This window comes from Sinocyclocheilus grahami, unplaced genomic scaffold, assembly GCF_001515645.1.
Source record: "Sinocyclocheilus grahami isolate Dianchi unplaced genomic scaffold, SAMN03320097.WGS_v1.1 scaffold372.1, whole genome shotgun sequence".
Taxonomy (NCBI): domain Eukaryota; kingdom Metazoa; phylum Chordata; class Actinopteri; order Cypriniformes; family Cyprinidae; genus Sinocyclocheilus; species Sinocyclocheilus grahami.
The window spans coordinates 452,826-475,572 of record NW_015505551.1 but is presented as its reverse complement, the minus strand read 5'-3'; the positions used below and the strand labels follow the sequence as shown (position 1 = coordinate 475,572).

Genomic DNA, 22,747 nt, shown 5'->3' with positions numbered 1-22,747 from the left:
TTTAACTCTACTTTACGCCATGAAATAAAAGTGCTAGGATTAACCTTTTGCTCGTCTGTTTAGTGGATCTGCTTTTGATTAAAAGATTAGTCTCCTGTTTGTTAATAAGTCGCACATGAAAGTAATATTGACCTGAAGGACGTGACTGGGATTAACGCTCCGTACATAATCCTGGTCTCAAACCACTTTTATGATAGAGTTTGGGATGTAAATTGTTGAACTAGTTTAACAAGTGTATTCTAGTTAAATTAGTGTATACTGCTGAAGTTTATTATTGTTAATCATTTTGAACATGCTAGGAAAAGATCAATTTCTGAGTAATGACGATATACAGTATATATATATATATATATATATATATATATATATATAAATCAAATAATATCTGTAAATAAATCGAATAGATGCATAGATAGCAATTTCATTACAAAATCATTGTGAATATATCAGATATCAGACATATTCAATATTTCTATTGATCGATATTTCTAATACTTTTCCAATTATTAGAAAATTGTTGGTAATTTAACTTTTTTCAGTTCCTTTCTGCTATCTATTCATAACATAATCACTTGATTAATTAAACAATGATTAATTACTCTTGTCAAATCTGAAGTATTCATGTATTTGCTTCTGTGGAGTGATATATGGACACATATGGATGAGCAGAGTGAGCTGTCAACTCGTGTGTACATTAATGAGGAAAAAAAAATAACTTAAATGATTTTAGCAAATGGCTGCAATATAACAAAGAGTGAAAAATTTAAGGGGGTCTGAATACTTTCCGTACCCACTGTATATACTGTATATATATATATATATATATATATATATATATATATATAAAGATATATATAATTTTGCTATTTATTTCTGAAAAAGCACTTTACATTCTTGTGCTTGCCAGTCACAGTACACTGAACGATTATTTTGAGTATAAAAGTGCTTTAAAATATCACAATATTCAATGTGTTGCTTAATTTTACATATACAGTAAACTCATCACAAATATATCATGAATATTTGACACCACTCAGCATTATTGCACACACACATATATATATACCCTCACTAAATGACAAAAAGGCCCCACAAGTGTGAAAAATTGCAACATATCCTGTTTATTATTGAAATTCCTATAAATCCCTCGTTGACAGCAAGTAATAAATCTGTCACAGACTCACTTGATGCATGATGAATATAGCATATAAAGCCATTTAGCCTTTGCGTTTGCTGCCTGTGACAGAAAAGTGATGCCTGGGAGAGTTCAAAAGCATGAACGGACAGACACAAAGACGCAGGTAGATGTAAAACGAGAACGACGAGAATAAATTGTGGTTTAAGGGGGGTGTTTTGTCATTTCTTTCCCCCACTAAAATAAAGCTCACTAGAGGGGGAGCAGGTATTGTTGAGTAGTGAACACTTCAGTGTTCTCTCTCTCTCTTTCTCTCTCTCTCTCTCTCTCTCACACACACACACACATTTTCTGCTTTCCTTCTCTTCAAGATGTTGCTTAAGGCTGGTGAGCCACCAACCGGAACCAGCTTCAATTGTCTACATCTTCATCTAGAGATGAGTGAGGGAAAACAAGCGAACAAAGAGAAGAAAGAAAGATTTGATTTGAGGAAAGACAGCTGAAAAGCATGAATTTATGAATTCATATTAGCATGAATTTCCATTTTGGTTCTTCCAGGTTAGTGGTGGTTCAGCTGGATGTCCAGCATATTGTTTCTGGTATAGCTGGTTTATCTAGTTAAGAAGCCGGTTGAGTATAAAAAAATATATACTATACATTTTTATTATTATTAGACATTTATATCTATATTTATATCAAACTATATACTATATATACAGTATATATATATATATACACACACACACACACACACACACACACATACATACATACATACGTACATTATTTGACATTAAATTCATCATTATATGATTAGAAGGGCTGGAGAGTTTGTTTTTTTGCATAGACTTAAAATAGTACAGAATCTATCATTTTTTTCTTTTAGTTAAATTTTTTTAGATTTTTCTGGTATAGCTGGTTTATCTAGTTAAGAAGCCGGTTGAGTATAAAAAAATATATACTATACATTTTTATTATTATTAGACATTTATATCTATATTTATATCAAACTATATACTATATATACAGTATATATATATATATACACACACACACACACACACGCGCACACACACATACATACATACGTACATTATTTGACATTAAATTCATCATATGATTAGAAGGGCTGGAGAGTTTGTTTTTTTGCATAGACTTAAAATAGTACAGAATCTTATCATTTATTCATTTAGATATATTTTTTTAGATATTTTATTTATTTGACAGTAAATATATTATTAATCTTATTTATTGAAAGGAAGACGTTTCTTTTTTTCTTTTTAATTATTATTTGTCTAAAAAATTATTTAAATCTTAAGGTACTTCAGGTAAATAATTTAGGTTAAGTGCATTCAACAAAAAAAGGAATATTTGAATTAATATAGGCCTACATGAATGTTCATAAACAGTATTAAAGGTGTTAGTTTATTTATCCATTTGTTTTTTTCAGTTTTATGTCATAAGAATTCTGATGTAAATAATAAAATCTGATAATTATTCTGAAAACTTTTTGCCCCCTTCAGATATCTAGTTTCATAGCCTTCATTAGAAGGTCCTTAAAGAGCCCAGTTTTAAGCACCAGACATCAGAAGTTGGAAATTTTATAGTGAAAGAAACATTTACTCTCTTCTCAACTTAATTTCTCCACTCATGTCTTTCACTGGACGTGCTCTTTCACGACTTTCATCAATACTTAAACACCTCGAGACCTTTGTCCCCTAGCAGTCTGCATAGGATGCCTGTTCTGACTGACCCAGGGGTGGAGACGGAACCACACAGGGTTTCACCTCCTAGCATTGGAGGGACAGCGGAAAGGGTCTTTATAATTTCATGATCTATCACTCATAATATATTGAGTGATAGATATTATGAGTCATATCACTCATAGAAACACAACATGGCAGGTTTAATTATTTAGTTACCTTAGCTAGCGTTCTACTTCAGCTGGATGGGCGGGACCATCCCACCTTGGGTTGCCCCGTCGACCAACTCTCTTGTTGTCAGGCAGATTTTGGTCTTGTTTATGACATTGAATGGCTTAAAGCTTAAACAGCTTATAGCTCTATAGGTTATTTGTGATTTGGTTATCCAGTGTCATTTCAATATGAAACACACCTTTAAGCTTTACAAAAGCTTTATCACTCATCATTTACTGCTCTAAATTGCACAACATTTTCCCAGCAAAAATACAACAACTTCCTCTATAAAGAAAGATTTAAGCCATCCGTCTGCTTGTTATTGCTGAAGGCCAGTTCTAGAGAAATGATCTCCCATTATCAACTAGGAAAAATAGCCTTCATTTGATTTGAACAGGAAATGGTCACATGTTGCTCAGACTTATTTATAATCCTAATTAACCTTTGAACTGTATAACTAGGCTTATTGACAGGGGTCAAAGATCACAGTTGAACCACTTATGGAATTTTTTATCTCTGCAGGTGAAGAAAACCTGAATACAATAACCATAAGCCATTTGAAATCTGACTCTCCTTGACTTTTGATCTTAAACTGTGCCATATTTCTTTTCTTTACTAAAGTCTTCTCTAATAGGCTTTAGTAGATGCCATTTGATGTGAACAGGAAATGGAAATTGTATATTCATTATGTTAGACTGTCTTGAGGTCCTAGAGTGTTGTTCAGACTGTCAGTCCAAATCTGATTTCTGTCCAATTGGAATCTTATCATATTCAGCAAGTCTGAACGGCAAAACATCATATTAAATCTGATTTTTACAAATCCATTTCAAGATACATTCATATGTGCTTTTGAAATGTTAATTTGGCCGCTCAGATTTTTGTTTGGGTTTTTTGGGCAAGAAAAATTGTGCCAATACAATATTTCAGTGTTTCAACAAGAGAGAAAGATAACCAGGTACATAAAAATAAGTTATTTTTCATTCATTCAACAATTTACACAAAATTTTTCAAGTACATTTTCATATCCGTAAAACCATTTATAATTTTCAAAGAAATGTGTTATGTAAACTAATGTAAGAATGGTTTTATGCATAATTTATACAGAAATTAATTGCAGAATAATTACGTAAGATTTGTTTTGCTAACAATTTGTATAAATGTGCTATATTTTTTTGTAAAAATTGTTACAAATTATATACACGAAAATTACAGAAATAATGTAAAAATTATATATATATATATATACAGTATATATATATATATAATAAATTTTCATGTAAAATTGTGTACATTTACGTAATTATGAGTTTACAAGCAATTTACAATGACATTTTGTGTTTAAAAAAAAAAAATTGGCATAAACCTTTATGAATGATTTACAAATAAATGTGATATGGTATTAACAATATTTTTTTTACAAATAATTTACTATGAAATTTGTTTCACTAATGATTTGCACAAATGTGTTGAGTAAATTTACCCAAGAATACACTGTGATTTTTCAAAGTTGTGAAGAATTTTCAGTCTTATTATTTCATTCTAAAATTTCATGTTTCTTTATAATTATTTCTGAAATTTATTAACAATTTCTGAATGGGAATTGTTTCAAAGTAAATCCTACATAATTTTTTTCAGTGTGGTTATATGAACAATTTCACAATTTCCACTGAATGGACTCTACTTACATTCTGCTCAGCCTTGGGCTCATTGCTGTCAAATTAAATATGCTGTTTACTCTGACTATTGGGTTTGTTTCTCATATTTTTTTTCCAGTTCTTCTAGTATTTCTGAAAAAAAAAGTCTTGTTGATTGGTCTGTTATAATCTCACATACCCTACACTCCTCCTCCCCATCTCGTTCATTTAACCCCTGTCTTCTCTTCCATCGTTATCCGTGAACTCTGCAGAGCTGCCACAATGTTTTTCCACAGAGTTGGACGGCTGACTGCGTTTTATTGCAGCGTCTGGAAAGGGGTCATCGGTCTAGTCAACTGTCTGTCTGTCTGGCTTCACCAGCCACAACACACTCGAGATCAGCATTAAAATAAAAGGGTTCATGAAAACCTTCCCCCACATCTCCACCCTTCCGTTACTGCATCATTGAAGCATTATGAGTGTGGTCCTTTGTGAGTGTGCTGTATTCCCCTACTGGGAATACACACACACGCACATACACACTAACACAGAGTTGATAGAGCATTTATAGCCTTGAGCGTATAGCACAGAAAAGGGATTCTTCCATATGGATTATTCTACCCAGAGCCCGTAACTCTCGATGGGACATGACTTGTGGCCACTGGATGGAGAGGATGAGGTGAACAATGGGGATGAATGAGGTTTAGGCCTTGGGGAAAAAAGGAATGAGGGAAAATTTAATGGTGGTGAAAATGAGCTCAATAGACTCTTTGTTAATCTTCGTCTAATCCACTACTTTTTCTGGTGCCACTTGATTTAATCAGCCCATTGGACTGCCTCACTGGTGTCGGTCATAATCACAGCTTTGTAAGTAAGCCAGGACACTTGTGTGTGCCTACGTGTGTGTTCGCTTCTGAAAGCCCTTACAGCCCATCTTAGCCTCTGTTACACTTGATCTCAGGTGAGGAATGTTTTCAGTTGGCCAAAGACACATCCAGCACTCAACCTCCCACATGTATGGAAGAACACGGATGTGTGTGTGTGCGCAAGGTCATGTGTTTTCAACCGTTTTACCAGTCATAAGTTCCAATCTCATGTGTATTTTTTTAAGTTCTGTGGGTATGTATATAAGTGTCTTATATAAGTGTCTCTCTTTCTAAATGAGTCATTAAATCATTTACGGCGAATCATTCATGAACAGAACACATTTATTACTTGCTTATTACTTGCTCATTCATTCAACTGATTGTGACTTTACTTATGAGTGAATCTTTAAATGCACTCATGCAATTAGTTCAAAATGCTGTTGTTAGTTTAGTAACAAAAACAAGGGTCCTTTTGTGAGTAAGTTATTCATTCATGAACAAAACACATGACTGGTCTTAAAAATGTAGTCACCTTTTCAAGTTACTGGTCTCCTGATAGCTTTGTGAAGTCACTGAGTCGTTCATCCAACCAATTCATTCAAAAATACTGATTCGGTCAGGACTGAATCAAGTGCTTAAATATTATGAGTGAGTTTTTGAATCATTCACTCATTCGATTAGTTCAAAGGAATCATCTTTATGCGTGAGTTAAAATATTGAATACATCACTTATCCAGTTAGTTCAAAAACATTCAGAAACTAAACGCATGAACTGAGTTATTGAAGCAGTTGCATTTGAGTGAGTCACTCTTATCACGCTTTGCACTGGTTATCACTGGTTCTGAGATATGTGGATGAAAGTGTTTAATCGCACCAGTTTATAATGTCCCCACCTTTAATTTATAACATGTTTTAAAGGATTTCTCTTGTAAAAATTAAATTTTCTCTTTGCTGTTATCCTTTTTTCCATTTTATGAAGTAAATGCTAAGGTGTTTCTTTGCAACTACTGGTTGTTAAGACATTGCTAGTGTGTTCTAGTTGTTGGATATGGCTTGGATCCCTACTTTATTGTATGTCTATGATTTTGTCAAGAATGATCATTGAAAATCTTTCCTCAACAGGCCACAAACTTTCAAATTATATTTATGTTTAGGGCACAAACAAGTTGCACACAGCAGTTTAATGCTTTAGGTTTAGTATTTTTTAGGGTTTAGGGTTTTGTTTGAGTAGGTATCAGCAGTAATTCTGATGATGCATGGATTAGAAAGCATCTCAAATATGTTTTCAAGCATGCTATTAGTTCATTGTTAATATACATTCCAAACAAAGGTGTACTTCTGAAGGATATCTATTAAAACGAGAGGAATAACATTTCATTTCATTGATCCTACCCAGAGCCCGTAACTCTCGATGGGACATGACTTGTGGCCACTGGATGGAGAGGATAAGGTGAACAATGGGGATGAATGAGGTTTAGGCCTTGGGGAAAAAAGGAATGAGGGAAAATTTAATGGTGGTGAAAATGAGCTCAATAGACTCTTTGTTAGTCTTCGTCTAATCCACTACTTTTTCTGGTGCCACTTGATTTAATCAGCCCATTGGACTGCCTCACTGGTGTCGGTCATAATCACAGCTTTGTAAGTAAGCCAGGACACTTGTGTGTGCCTACGTGTGTGTTCGCTTCTGAAAGCCCTTACAGCCCATCTTAGCCTCTGTTACACTTGATCTCAGGTGAGGAATGTTTTCAGTTGGCCAAAGACACATCCACCACTCAACCTCCCACATGTATGGAAGAACACGGATGTGTGTGTGTGCGCAAGGTCATGTGTTTTCAACCGTTTTATCAGTCATAAGTTCCAATCTCATGTGTATTTTTTTTAAGTTCTGTGGGTATGTATATAAGTGTCTTATATAAGTGTCTCTCTTTCTAAATGAGTCATTAAATCATTTACGGCGAATCATTCATGAACAGAACACATTTATTACTTGCTTATTACTTGCTCATTCATTCAACTGATTGTGACTTTACTTATGAGTGAATCTTTAAATGCACTCATGCAATTAGTTCAAAATGCTGTTGTTAGTTTAGTAACAAAAACAAGGGTCCTTTTGTGAGTAAGTTATTCATTCATGAACAAAACACATGACTGGTCTTAAAAATGTAGTCACCTTTTCAAGTTACTGGTCTCCTGATAGCTTTGTGAAGTCACTGAGTCGTTCATCCAACCAATTCATTCAAAAACACTGATTCGGTCAGGACTGAATCAAGTGCTTAAATATTATGAGTGAGTTTTTGAATCATTCACTCATTCGATTCGTTCAAAGGAATCATCTTTATGCGTGAGTTAAAATATTGAATACATCACTTATCCAGTTAGTTCAAAAACATTCAGAAACTAAACGCATGAACTGAGTTATTGAAGCAGTTGCATTTGAGTGAGTCACTCTTATCACGCTTTACACTGGTTATCACTGGTTCTGAGATATGTGGATGAAAGTGTTTAATCGCACCAGTTTATAATGTCCCCACCTTTAATTTATAACATGTTTTAAAGGATTTCTCTTGGAAAAAAGGATAACAGCAAAGAGAAAATTAAATTTTTACATTTTATGAAGTAAATGCTAAGGTGTTTCTTTGCAACTACTGGTTGTTAAGACCTTGCTAGTGTGTTCTAGTTGTTGGATATGGCTTGGATCCCTACTTTAATGTATGTCTATGATTTTGTCAAGAATGATCACTGAAAATCTTTCCTCAACAGGCCACAAACTTTCAAATTATATTTATGTTTAGGGCACAAACAAGTTGCACACAGCAGTTTAATGCTTTAGGTTTAGTATTTTTTAGGGTTTAGGGTTTTGTTTGAGTAGGTATCAGCAGTAATTCTGATGATGCATGGATTAGAAAGCATCACAAATATGTTTTCAAGCATGCTATTAGTTAATTGTTAATATACATTCCAAACAAAGGTGTACTTCTGAAGGATATCTATTAAAACGAGAGGAATAACATTTCATTTCATTGATCCATATATATATATATATATATCATGACAACTCTCTGAACATTTTATCATGGTGATGGATATGACAATGTTAATATATTTGGTCTTGGCGGAACAGATCTGCTTCGCTGCTGCTGAGTTGCTGCTGCTGTTGGTTATTGCGGTAGTTGTAGATTATTGCTGCTGCTGCAAGTAAGTACAGGAACTTGCTACTGCCAATGCATATGGCGATATGGTGCCATGAGTATTTAAGACATACTGCTTCTGCACAAATAGCATATAAAATAACCCCGTAGCAGATCTATACAGGTGGAGCTGGGAAAGTGGAGGGTTTCAGAGAACTCTGAAAGCGCGCTGCAGGAATCTCAAGTGAATGCTAGCCAGCCATATAAATGCAAGGCAGTAAGCTCATTGGCTGCATATGCAGCATGAACCAATCAGCTTGTGCCAAGTCGTTTAACTCTCTGAATATCATCAGTTACGTTAACGCCCCATCAGAATGCGCCATCTAGAGTTTCATGACAACAGTGTCATGACTGACATTGATATATATATCAATGAATAGATTTGTTGATGCTTTGCAGCAAGTATAATCAGAAAATGCTGTGTGTTTTCTCTCTCTTGCAGATTTTCCATGCCAACACTGACCCATCTGAGGTGGTTTTGAATCGTATTCCTCAGCCTGTTCTGGCCCGCTTTGTTCGTATTCGACCGCAGACATGGAATAACGGCATTGCGCTACGCTTTGAGCTTTATGGCTGCCAAATTACAGGTGAGTGTTTGTAGTTGCATGGTTTGTTTTCATCTTATCATAAAAATCATCTTTATGAGGTCTTTACCTGAAAATGTTCCCCTCTGTTTTAGAAAATCGAATTTGTGTTTGTGCACATTCTGTTATAAAGCAGCAAGACACGTCACCGTTTAATGGCAATGACATCAAAATGACCCATATAAAGTCAGATATATGGACTTTTTTTTTATTTTTTTTACAATAGAACAGTTTATTGAACCTTTAGACAAAGTGTTAAAAAAATTCCAAAAAAGGGTGTGTGTTTTTGATTATCATATTTGATACACCAGGATTTTATGGTTCATATAGCATAAGAATATGGAGCTTATCTCAAGGTGGAAAGAGCAATTTGGACACTTTGGATAAAACTGTCTGTTACATGACCGTTTCATCATTTGAAGGCTGAATGGCCTCTCTCGTTCTCTTTTGTCTCAGATGCTCCATGTTCAGAGCTCCAGGGAATGCTGTCTGGCCTTCTCCCTGATTCCCAGATCTCAGCCTCCTCAGTGAGGGACCTTCATTGGGCCCCTGGAGCAGCCCGTCTGGTGGCCAGTAGATCAGGATGGTTTCCTGGCCCTGCCCAGCCTTTAGCAGGAGAAGAATGGCTTCAGGTGGACCTTGGGACACCCAAGACGGTGCGAGGAGTGATAACCCAAGGAGCGAGGAGTGGGGAAGGAGGAACCAGCTCAGAGAACCGGGCTTTCGTTCGGAAGTATCGTTTAGCACACAGCCTGAATGGAAAAGACTGGAACTTTGTAATGGATAGCAAGACTAGCATGCCCAAGGTAGTTAATTTATCCAGAGCATAATATAAACATATGCAGAATGTTTATTATAAACATACACTTCCATTCAAAGGTTTGGGGGTAAACTGTTTAAAGTATGTTTTTTTAATGTTTTAATTAATATGCATTAAATGCATTAAATTGATCAAAAGTGACAGTAAAGACATTTATAATGTTACAAAATATTTCTATTTCAAATAAATGCTCTTCTTTTAAAACTTCTATTCATCTATCAAAGCATAAAAAAAATGTATCACCATTTCCATAAAAATATTAGGTAGCACAACTGTTTTCAACATTGATAATAATAAGAAATGCTTCTTGAGCAGCAAATCAGCATATTAGAATGATTAATGAAGGATCATGTGACACTGAAGACTGGAGTAATGAAAATTCAGCTTTGCATCACAGGAATAAATTACATTTTTAAATATATTACAATAGAAAAACGATTATTTTAAATTGTAACAATGTTTCACAATATTATGGTTTTTACTATATTTTGTTCAAATAAATGCATCATTGGTGAGCATAAGAGACCTATTTCCAAAACAGTAAGAAATCTTACAAACCCCAAAGTTTTAAACGGTAGTGATTATTATAATAATTTATTATGGATTGTTTGTCTCTATCTGACCAGACTTACTGGACAAATACATTCCCACGTCTACAATATTATAAACATGAAAGCCATTGCTAGTGTGTTCTAGTTGTTGGATATGGCTTGGATCCCTACTTTAATGTATGTCTATGATTTTGTCAAGAATGATCATTGAAAATCTTTCCTCAACAGGCCACAAACTTTCAAATTATATTTATGTTTAGGGCACAAACAAGTTGCACACAGCAGTTTAATGCTTTAGGTTTAGTATTTTTTAGGGTTTAGGGTTTTGTTTGAGTAGGTATCAGCAGTAATTCTGATGATGCATGGATTAGAAAGCATCACAAATATGTTTTCAAGCATGCTATTAGTTAATTGTTAATATACATTCCAAACAAAGGTGTACTTCTGAAGGATATCTATTAAAACGAGAGGAATAACATTTCATTTCATTGATCCATATATATATATATATATATCATGACAACTCTCTGAACATTTTATCATGGTGATGGATATGACAATGTTAATATATTTGGTCTTGGCGGAACAGATCTGCTTCGCTGCTGCTGAGTTGCTGCTGCTGTTGGTTATTGCGGTAGTTGTAGATTATTGCTGCTGCTGCAAGTAAGTACAGGAACTTGCTACTGCCAATGCATATGGCGATATGGTGCCATGAGTATTTAAGACATACTGCTTCTGCACAAATAGCATATAAAATAACCACGTAGCAGATCTATACAGGTGGAGCTGGGAAAGTGGAGGGTTTCAGAGAACTCTGAAAGCGCGCTGCAGGAATCTCAAGTGAATGCTAGCCAGCCATATAAATGCAAGGCAGTAAGCTCATTGGCTGCATATGCAGCATGAACCAATCAGCTTGTGCCAAGTCGTTTAACTCTCTGAATATCATCAGTTACGTTAACGCCCCATCAGAATGCGCCATCTAGAGTTTCATGACAACAGTGTCATGACTGACATTGATATATATATCAATGAATAGATTTGTTGATGCTTTGCAGCAAGTATAATCAGAAAATGCTGTGTGTTTTCTCTCTCTTGCAGATTTTCCATGCCAACACTGACCCATCTGAGGTGGTTTTGAATCGTATTCCTCAGCCTGTTCTGGCCCGCTTTGTTCGTATTCGACCGCAGACATGGAATAACGGCATTGCGCTACGCTTTGAGCTTTATGGCTGCCAAATTACAGGTGAGTGTTTGTAGTTGCATGGTTTGTTTTCATCTTATCATAAAAATCATCTTTATGAGGTCTTTACCTGAAAATGTTCCCCTCTGTTTTAGAAAATCGAATTTGTGTTTGTGCACATTCTGTTATAAAGCAGCAAGACACGTCACCGTTTAATGGCAATGACATCAAAATGACCCATATAAAGTCAGATATATGGACTTTTTTTTATTTTTTTACAATAGAACAGTTTATTGAACCTTTAGACAAAGTGTTAAAAAAATTCCAAAAAAGGGTGTGTGTTTTTGATTATCATATTTGATACACCAGGATTTTATGGTTCATATAGCATAAGAATATGGAGCTTATCTCAAGGTGGAAAGAGCAATTTGGACACTTTGGATAAAACTGTCTGTTACATGACCGTTTCATCATTTGAAGGCTGAATGGCCTCTCTCGTTCTCTTTTGTCTCAGATGCTCCATGTTCAGAGCTCCAGGGAATGCTGTCTGGCCTTCTCCCTGATTCCCAGATCTCAGCCTCCTCAGTGAGGGACCTTCATTGGGCCCCTGGAGCAGCCCGTCTGGTGGCCAGTAGATCAGGATGGTTTCCTGGCCCTGCCCAGCCTTTAGCAATGGCTTCATGGCTTCAGGTGGACCTTGGGACACCCAAGACGGTGCGAGGAGTGATAACCCAAGGAGCGAGGAGGGGGAACCAGCTCACCAGCTCAGAGAACCGGGCTTTCGTTCGGAAGTATCGTTTAGCACACAGCCTGAATGGAAAAGACTGGAACTTTGTAATGGATAGCAAGACTAGCATGCCCAAGGTAGTTAATTTATCCAGAGCATAATATAAACATATGCAGAATGTTTATTATAAACATACACTTCCATTCAAAGGTTTGGGGGTAAACTGTTTAAAGTATGTTTTTTTAATGTTTTAATTAATATGCATTAAATGCATTAAATTGATCAAAAGTGACAGTAAAGACATTTATAATGTTACAAAATATTTCTATTTCAAATAAATGCTCTTCTTTTAAAACTTCTATTCATCTATCAAAGCATAAAAAAAATGTATCACCATTTCCATAAAAATATTAGGTAGCACAACTGTTTTCAACATTGATAATAATAAGAAATGCTTCTTGAGCAGCAAATCAGCATATTAGAATGATTAATGAAGGATCATGTGACACTGAAGACTGGAGTAATGAAAATTCAGCTTTGCATCACAGGAATAAATTACATTTTTAAATATATTACAATAGAAAAACGATTATTTTAAATTGTAACAATGTTTCACAATATTATGGTTTTTACTATATTTTGTTCAAATAAATGCATCATTGGTGAGCATAAGAGACTTATTTCCAAAACAGTAAGAAATCTTACAAACCCCAAAGTTTTAAACGGTAGTGTAAGTAGTTTGTTGCTGTTCCATGACCTGCTCTAAACATCTTCACCAATATGGTTGACATATTCTGGTTTGTTTACCATCTTGATTAAGATGGTCTACAAGGTCAGAAACCAAGTTTACCAGATGGAAGTCTAATCGATCAATCATCTAGACCAGCTTGGATCAATGAATCATCATAAATGCCCAGCTAAAAACCTTGCAAACTATTATGGTTTTTACTATATTTTGTTCAAATAAATGCATCATTGGTGAGCATAAGAGACTTATTTCCAAAACAGTAAGAAATCTTACAAACCCCAAAGTTTTAAACGGTAGTGTAAGTAGTTTGTTGCTGTTCCATGACCTGCTCTAAACATCTTCACCAATATGGTTGACATATTCTGGTTTGTTTACCATCTTGATTAAGATGGTCTACAAGGTATCGATCAATCATCTAGACCAGCTTGGATCAATGAATCATCATAAATGCCCAGCTAAAAACCTTGCAAACATTTTCTAGGATTTTCCAATAGGGAATCGACCCAAGTTTGTAGTTGCATGGTTTGTTTTCATCTTGTCATAAAAATCATCTTTATGAGGTCTTTACCTGAAAATGTTCCCCTCTGTTTTAGAAAATCGAATTTGTGTTTGTGCACATTCTGTTATAAAGCAGCAAGACACGTCACCGTTTAATGGCAATGACATCAAAATGACCCATATAAAGTCAGATATATGGACTTTTTTTTTATTTTTTTTACAATAGAACAGTTTATTGAACCTTTAGACAAAGTGTTAAAAAAATTCCAAAAAAGGGTGTGTGTTTTTGATTATCATATTTGATACACCAGGATTTTATGGTTCATATAGCATAAGAATATGGAGCTTATCTCAAGGTGGAAAGAGCAATTTGGACACTTTGGATAAAACTGTCTGTTACATGACCGTTTCATCATTTGAAGGCTGAATGGCCTCTCTCGTTCTCTTTTGTCTCAGATGCTCCATGTTCAGAGCTCCAGGGAATGCTGTCTGGCCTTCTCCCTGATTCCCAGATCTCAGCCTCCTCAGTGAGGGACCTTCATTGGGCCCCTGGAGCAGCCCGTCTGGTGGCCAGTAGATCAGGATGGTTTCCTGGCCCTGCCCAGCCTTTAGCAGGAGAAGAATGGCTTCAGGTGGACCTTGGGACACCCAAGACGGTGCGAGGAGTGATAACCCAAGGAGCGAGGAGTGGGGAAGGAGGAACCAGCTCAGAGAACCGGGCTTTCGTTCGGAAGTATCGTTTAGCACACAGCCTGAATGGAAAAGACTGGAACTTTGTAATGGATAGCAAGACTAGCATGCCCAAGGTAGTTAATTTATCCAGAGCATAATATAAACATATGCAGAATGTTTATTATAAACATACACTTCCATTCAAAGGTTTGGGGGTAAACTGTTTAAAGTATGTTTTTTTAATGTTTTAATTAATATGCATTAAATGCATTAAATTGATCAAAAGTGACAGTAAAGACATTTATAATGTTACAAAATATTTCTATTTCAAATAAATGCTCTTCTTTTAAAACTTCTATTCATCTATCAAAGCATAAAAAAAATGTATCACCATTTCCATAAAAATATTAGGTAGCACAACTGTTTTCAACATTGATAATAATAAGAAATGCTTCTTGAGCAGCAAATCAGCATATTAGAATGATTAATGAAGGATCATGTGACACTGAAGACTGGAGTAATGAAAATTCAGCTTTGCATCACAGGAATAAATTACATTTTTAAATATATTACAATAGAAAAACGATTATTTTAAATTGTAACAATGTTTCACAATATTATGGTTTTTACTATATTTTGTTCAAATAAATGCATCATTGGTGAGCATAAGAGACTTATTTCCAAAACAGTAAGAAATCTTACAAACCCCAAAGTTTTAAACGGTAGTGTAAGTAGTTTGTTGCTGTTCCATGACCTGCTCTAAACATCTTCACCAATATGGTTGACATATTCTGGTTTGTTTACCATCTTGATTAAGATGGTCTACAAGGTATCGATCAATCATCTAGACCAGCTTGGATCAATGAATCATCATAAATGCCCAGCTAAAAACCTTGCAAACATTTTCTAGGATTTTCCAATAGGGAATCGACCCAAGTGGAATTCGGATAGTATATTAACTAAAGAGTTCCCAACTAACCATACAATCCTATTATCCTAAATCTTTCAAACCTGTGATACCTGTTCAGATGTCTAAATTCACTAAGTGTGTGTAACCTCTTTTCTTTCTTCAGCTTTTTGAGGGGAACACACACTATGACACCCCAGAGCTGAGGCGTTTTGAGGAACTGGTGGCACAGTTTATCCGCATCTATCCAGAGCGCTGGTCTCCGGCAGGGATCGGAATGAGAATGGAAGTCCTGGGCTGCAATCTGCCAGGTAGGACACGGCCCTCAGATACACCACTATTGTGAAATCATAAGCTAAATTATTTGTTGACGATTGGGCAGTTCCAGTTGTAGGGTGAAATTTATTCTCAGTCTTTACAACTGACACTGAGCAGCTGCCCAGAAACGCACCGTCAGCTGAAAGCTATCGCAGCTTGTACAGTTTTTCTTTTCTATTTCTTTTCATTTTTGGTGGAGAGAAGTAAAAGAAAATGGATAGACTGATGTGAAGAGAAAATAGAAACATGGGAACAGGGATTGTCTCAACGCGAAGTGGATGGGAGTAAACAACCATTAAAAATTGGTAGAGGCTGGATGAATTTTGTTTGGCAGAAGCTTCAGTGTGACGTCTTAGTTGTGTGTGTGCTGCATACACTACTGTTCAAAAGTTTGGGGACGGTAAGATTTAAAAACATTAATTAAAACAGTAATATTGTGAAATATTATTAAAATTTAAAATATCTGTTTTCTACTTGAATATATTAAAAAAAAAATTATTTATTCCTGTGATGCAAAGCTGAATTTTCAGCATCATTACTCCAGTCTTTAGTGTCACATGATTCTTCAGAAATCATTCTAATATGTTGATTTACTGCCAAAGAATCATTTCTTATTATTAATAATTTTGAAAACAGTCATGCTGCTTAATTTGTTTTGTGGAAACTGTGATACATTTTTTTCAAAAGAACATTGAGTATTTTGTAACATTATAAATGTCTTTACCGCCACTTTTAATCAATATAATGCATCCTTGCGGAAATAAAAGTATTCTTTTTTTTTTTTATCATAGTGACACCAACATTTTTAATGGTAGTGTATGTGTGGGACATTCTCACTTATTTAACTATTGTCCTTGTCCATACCTCCTAAAATTTCTTTGAAGAAATAAAAGTAGGCACAAATGAAGAGATTGCAATGATTTTTGTTTTCTATCGGAGCAACTGTATGTTTGTTATTATAATCATTTATTATGGATTGTTTGTCTCTATCTGACCAGACTTACTGGACAAATACATTCCCACGTCTACAATATTATAAACATGAAAGCCACACTTATGACAGTAACACACACACACACACATATACACACTGGAGGCAATGATCTTCCCGCTAGTCTTAATCACATTAAGGCAACTGCAGCCTGCGGTGAGGTGTACAGTTACACGTATGGTTTAAAGAGACAGATAACATACACAGCTATTTTGAAATAGCAATAGCCTTCACTCTAGGAAATGTCTATAAAAAGAATGCCAAATATACTGTTAATATGAAGATTTTTGTTTTGTTTTGGTTATTCACAGGTGTTATATAACCATATATGGAACTATACTTTGCATTGTGTTGTGTTTTAGGGTTAAAATAAAACTCCGTAACTTAGAGGATAAAGACCTGGCAGAAAATCACCAGCACCTTTTCTGTTTTCCTACAGGTTTAAATAAATAAATACTTGAAGTACTAACATAACTAAAGATAAAACTGAAATAAAAATAATTTAAGCTAAATAAAATATATAAAAAAGACAAAACCAACAACACAAGCCATGTGCTCCCAGAACACAGTCATCTGGTGGCCCTCCTGGGCACACCGGCTGAAGACTGCGACAACCAATACAAATTTCAAAATTACGAAATAAATGACTAAAACTTAAACTAAAATGAAAATCGAAAACTTAAAAAATAAAAAAGCTACTTCAAATTATTAATAAATGCTATAATAATATATAATATATATAATAGTATATAATATTAAAACAACATGCACATTTTACTCTATGCTGAAAATCGTAACATTTTTGTGTCTATATTTTTCTGTATGAATTTTTTATTAATTCACCCACCATCTTGAGTTCAGAATTCTGGCATTGCTTCGAAAGCTACATTCAAAGCAGTTGTTGACTTAGAAGGATGCATAATTATGCTTCCTACCTTTTAGAACAGCCTTGTAGTGTGGTGGTAGAAGTACAGCGGTTTGTGACAACGTTCCCTATATTTGTCTTGTCTGTTGTGCTGACACAACTGTCACATCTCCGAAAGGTCAAAATCATTACACCGTGACACACAGCGACCTTTAAACACTGACAGAGCATCTTCAAGATGTGGAGAGTGTTTGCACATGTGGGTATGCGTGCACGAGAGTAGTCCTGCACAGGTGATGATATTTATCCGTCATCCCTGTACTAATTGAATCAGAAGACAAAGAAAAACAAATGGACAGAGACTGCAGGTGTGGAGGCATATGAAAGAATGATCGAGGGAAAGAGGATGGCGTAGAGAGGGAGGCAGTTAGCGATAGGGTAGTGGAAGTGGTATTAGCTGGCTAATTGCTTCAGAAAAGACCATGACAAATATCACCAGCTGTGGCTCACCTTTTATGAATTCAAAATATTAATGTATGCACCGATTCGCTGCTGTAAGTGACCATTACGTTTGTAAACTAGATGTAATTATATGCTTATTTAAGTCTAAAACCTTTTTACTTGATGCTGTTTAATTGATTCCTAATCCATTTTACAAGATTCCTAAACTATTATTTCACCCACTAGAAAGCTGAATATTTTTCTGCCGAAAGAATCACAAATGACAAAAATCACAAATTACATCTATTTAACATTATTGCATAAACCTATCTATCTATCTATCTATCTATCTATCTATCTATCTATCTATCTATCTATCTATCTATCATCTACCTACCTACCTACATCTAAAAATTACACAGACACACACACACACACACACACACACACACAAATTGACTGATGTTTGTTTGTCTTGTTTTAATGGTGAAAATATTTCAGGCATTATAGAAAGCATTTTATTGACTATATTTTGCAGTTCATGGTCAAATTGGCTCTTTTGCACCATTTTTTTTTTTGCGTAATGGATTGAAGGTCCTATATATTAGTATGCATGTATATGTTGTTTTCATTCAACACCCCATGGCTTGTCTAGTTTTTCTCCCTAAAGCAACGCCATCCATCAGTCTGATGTCATAATTTAAGACAGATGCAAAGACCTGCAGGCGATACAGGGACAAAATTATAGTTTTGCACAACATTGCATACTGAGCACATAGTTTATGTCCGCCTCTGTGCTGGCATAAATTCAGAGATGGGAGCTTTATGATTTAATTCATGAGTATCTGACTCATGGCTGGCTGCATAATTAAAATGAAAGGGAATCAGATTTGTTTGAATGGAAATTCATTGTGGTCTGGGTTAAGTTAAGATTTATAATTATGTGTTTCCTCCACAGAAAGAGTAGAGACATCCAAACCAACTCAACCGTCCTCTGTAGAAACCACCATAATGCAGAAACCCAGTCCAGGTTAGTTCAGATCTAAGCACAGAATGTATGAATAATGTTTTTTTTTTCTTTCTCTTTTACAATACATAATTCAAGCATTAATACATTTCACACCCTAAAACTCGAGAAATCAGCCACATTTGGGTTGTTGTTGCATGCATCTGTGAAATGGGAACTAAGCAGATTTTGCACAATTGTGTTTTCACAAGAGAAATGTTTCTTTGGTGAAGTTTGTGTGATTGCTGTGTGCATGGTACAATAAATAATTTTAGAACGACATAAATATGTGCATGCGACCTGTAAGAACTTGCATTAGTTATACCACTTTTTATTCAGTAAATATCCATATATCTTTAACACACAGTAAGTGACACTATCAGGATTTTCAGTGGCTTGTTTGGCAGAGTTGTTGTGATTTTTTAATTTTTTCACATTGATGCAGCTGAAGTCAAAAGTCAGAGCTCAGTTTAGCTTAACGTGCCATTAGCCGTCCAATGTTTTGCCAGGGTTGATGAATATTAATGCAAATGTATTGATGTATTCTATCCGTCAGTTACCAGCGCTGCTCTGCCGTCTCACAAAGGACTGTGTGATTTTGAGCAAGGATTGTGTGGTTGGACCCTTGACCCGGATTCTGACCTCAGCTGGGCGCTACACAGCTCTAGTAAAAGCACTGCCTTGGGTCAGAGTCAAGATCTCTCCATGGGCTCAAACAGTGAGTATTACACACACACACACACACACACACACAGACAGACAGAGACATACTGAATGCACATGCACACACATATTCACATGCATAGAGAGGTCGTCATGCCTGTAGGCTCTTGTCTGTGTTCATGCTTGGAAACACAAAGCATTTACAAAAAAAATCTTTCACACAAATTATGTTATATTATATTATGTTATGGGACAGGACCAGTTAGTTAAACAGTTTACTGTCATTATCAAAAATACATAATGTAATATAAAATGTAAAGAAATTAGAATTATTTTAATTGATCTTATTTTTGTTTGTATTTTTCATTTATATATACTATAGAATTTAAAAAATATGTATATGTAAATTTTAATTAGCTTATATATATACAACAGTTTGTTCTGGTTCTCAAATCTGATTGGTTGAGAACTGTGAGATATTGTTCTGGTATCGCTACAGGAACGTCCTTTCACAATTTTGTATCACTCCGCTTGTTCTAGCCGGGTCTATGTTTTTTAAAAATTATTCACTGAGCTAATCGTAGAGTACGTTAGTTAATATAAGAAGAAACGTCTAGCTTCGCAGTCTCTGTCTCTCATTTGGATTCACATCTTGCCGCATTGTTTCTGTCTTATAACCTCATTATTTCTCACTAATAACCTAACTGAAGTAGCACTTGCCCTTGATACGAATTCTAAAAGAGACGTATGTTTAACTGTCAACTTTAGCTTTGAATCTGTGGCGGAAGGAAGTAGTTCCGCACAAAAGAGTGTTTTATTAGTGTAAGGGAAACAGGTCAATTTAGCTCAAAGGGTTGCTCGTGTACTCGCGAGCGATTTTTTATATATATATATATATATATATATATATATATATATATATATATATATATTCTTAATCAGGCTTCTTGACGACAATGTTCATCCAGCTTTTCCATAAAAGTTCATGTTGGCAAAGCTTTGAACATCTTGACTTGCACCAAACCAGTAATAATCAGCATAAACCAACCTGGACCCACATAAAAATTGATTCCAGTGTAAACGCAGCAGGGTATTTTGTCCTGTTTTCTGTGTAATATGACTTCATTCTGATTCCACATCAGTTTCCCGTAAAAGTTTTGCACCTCGCTCAAAACAGAAGCACCTTTACTATTCCAAGAACAGCCTTTTCCCTGTCTAACTTCAGTATGTGTTCTCATAAACTCATGTGACCTCATTCCTTCTATACACGGTGGTCTGCTTTCCACATGTCAGCCACTGCCATGAGATCTAGAAAAGGAAAACCGGATGAATGCTCGGCATGCTTTCTCTCCTCCTTTCCCCCTCCCGAACACTGTCACACTCCCTCTATTTCTATCCCATGACACATAGCAATTAGGAGTGTACACCAGGAACAAAGCATGGCAGCGAAGACAGAAATAATGTAGGAATGCTAAAACAATCATTGTTTGAATGAAAGCTGGGAAGCAGTGGGCTGCAGATTACTACATATCTATCAATATAAAAGTATGATTTACAATATTTACTTTCCTAGTACACCTTTCTGGTCTTGTTGTGAATGACTTTGAAAGAAAGACAGGATGTAATGTAAACCCTTTTAGTTTTCAAGTTTGGCTTAATTCCACTTTTTTTTCTTCTTTTATTTAGTTTCATTCTGAGATATATCAGACCATGAAAGTAAAATGGGTTACTATTTCATTTTGCTTTTAATAAAGCAATTCATACCATCAAACACTCGATTCTGATTGGCTGGCAGGTAAACATTTAATCCACAGGTAATTTTGAGCCCTCCCTAACCCTACCCGATATTTTATTTTAAACTTTTTGATTGTTTTCTTCATTTTTATTGAAAATAAATGCGTTTCTGATGTGATATGAGATTTGAAAAGGAAGAAAAAAAGTTCGGTAAAAGGCGGATTCGAACCCGGGTCGATCGCGTCAAAAAGACCATGATGTGCATTTTACCATCTACACCACTGAAGCTGATGATTAAGTGCCGTTTTTTTAAAGTGTTGACTATCCCTATAACACATGTGGGTGGAGTTACTGTAAATAGCCTCTATCAACAAGGCGGGCTATTTGCACTTAGTGTAAATAGACACTCCGGAGGAAAAAAATCCATAGACGCTTATAATGCGTGTATCTGGCAACTCAACTGAGGCTGAGCCCGCATCCTCAATCACAACTCGCTCAAGGGACGAGGCCATGTAACCTTTTCACAATGATAATATTTAAAAAAAAAATCCAAATAGCTTGCTGAAATACTTGTGCGGCCGCCTCATCTACGTCAGCCGTGCTGATCATGACCTGTCCCGGTGACCCTGATCGCGCCTGACTCTCAAGGGACGAGGCCATGTAACCTTTTCACAATGATAATATTTTAAAAAAAAATCCAAATAGCTTGCTGAAATACTTGTGCGGCCGCCTCATCTACGTCAGCCGTGCTGATCATGACCTGTCCCGGTGACCCTGATCGCGCCTGACTTGCCTTCCGTTTCCACTATACTCTCTCTCACACATACATACATTATTCTCTTACATACACATATTTTCTATATATATATATGTATGTGAAAGTAGAATGTATGTGTGTGTGAGAGTATAAATGGTTGCATGTTAAAGGAGAATGTATGTGTGTGTGAGAGTGCCAGAATGAATTATGGCTTGTACGGTCCCTCATACACAACTGTCATCTCTCTCTCTCGCTCTCTCTCGATCAACAATTCAAATAAATGCGATATTTTAATCAGTGGGTATAGAAAAGAATCACCCTCCTTTAAAATAATCACATTTTGTTGCTTTGCAGCCTGAAATGAAGACGGACACAGTTTTTGTTTTATCCAGCTGTATTTACTCAGTGCAACTCATAACATCCAAGTGAAAGATATAACACCAACATGTCAGAATCACCGAATTGGAAAAAGGATCACCCCCTTGAGTCAGTATTTTGTTGAACCACCTTTTGCTTTAATTACAGCCTTCAGTCTGTTGGGATATG

General features: G+C 35.5%; 1 pseudogene; it reads left to right on the top strand.

Annotated features, from left to right (window-relative positions):
• The window catches only part of LOC107549422 (neuropilin-2-like), a 104,403-nt pseudogene that overhangs the window by 61,000 nt on the left and 20,656 nt on the right, over nucleotides 1-22,747 (top strand).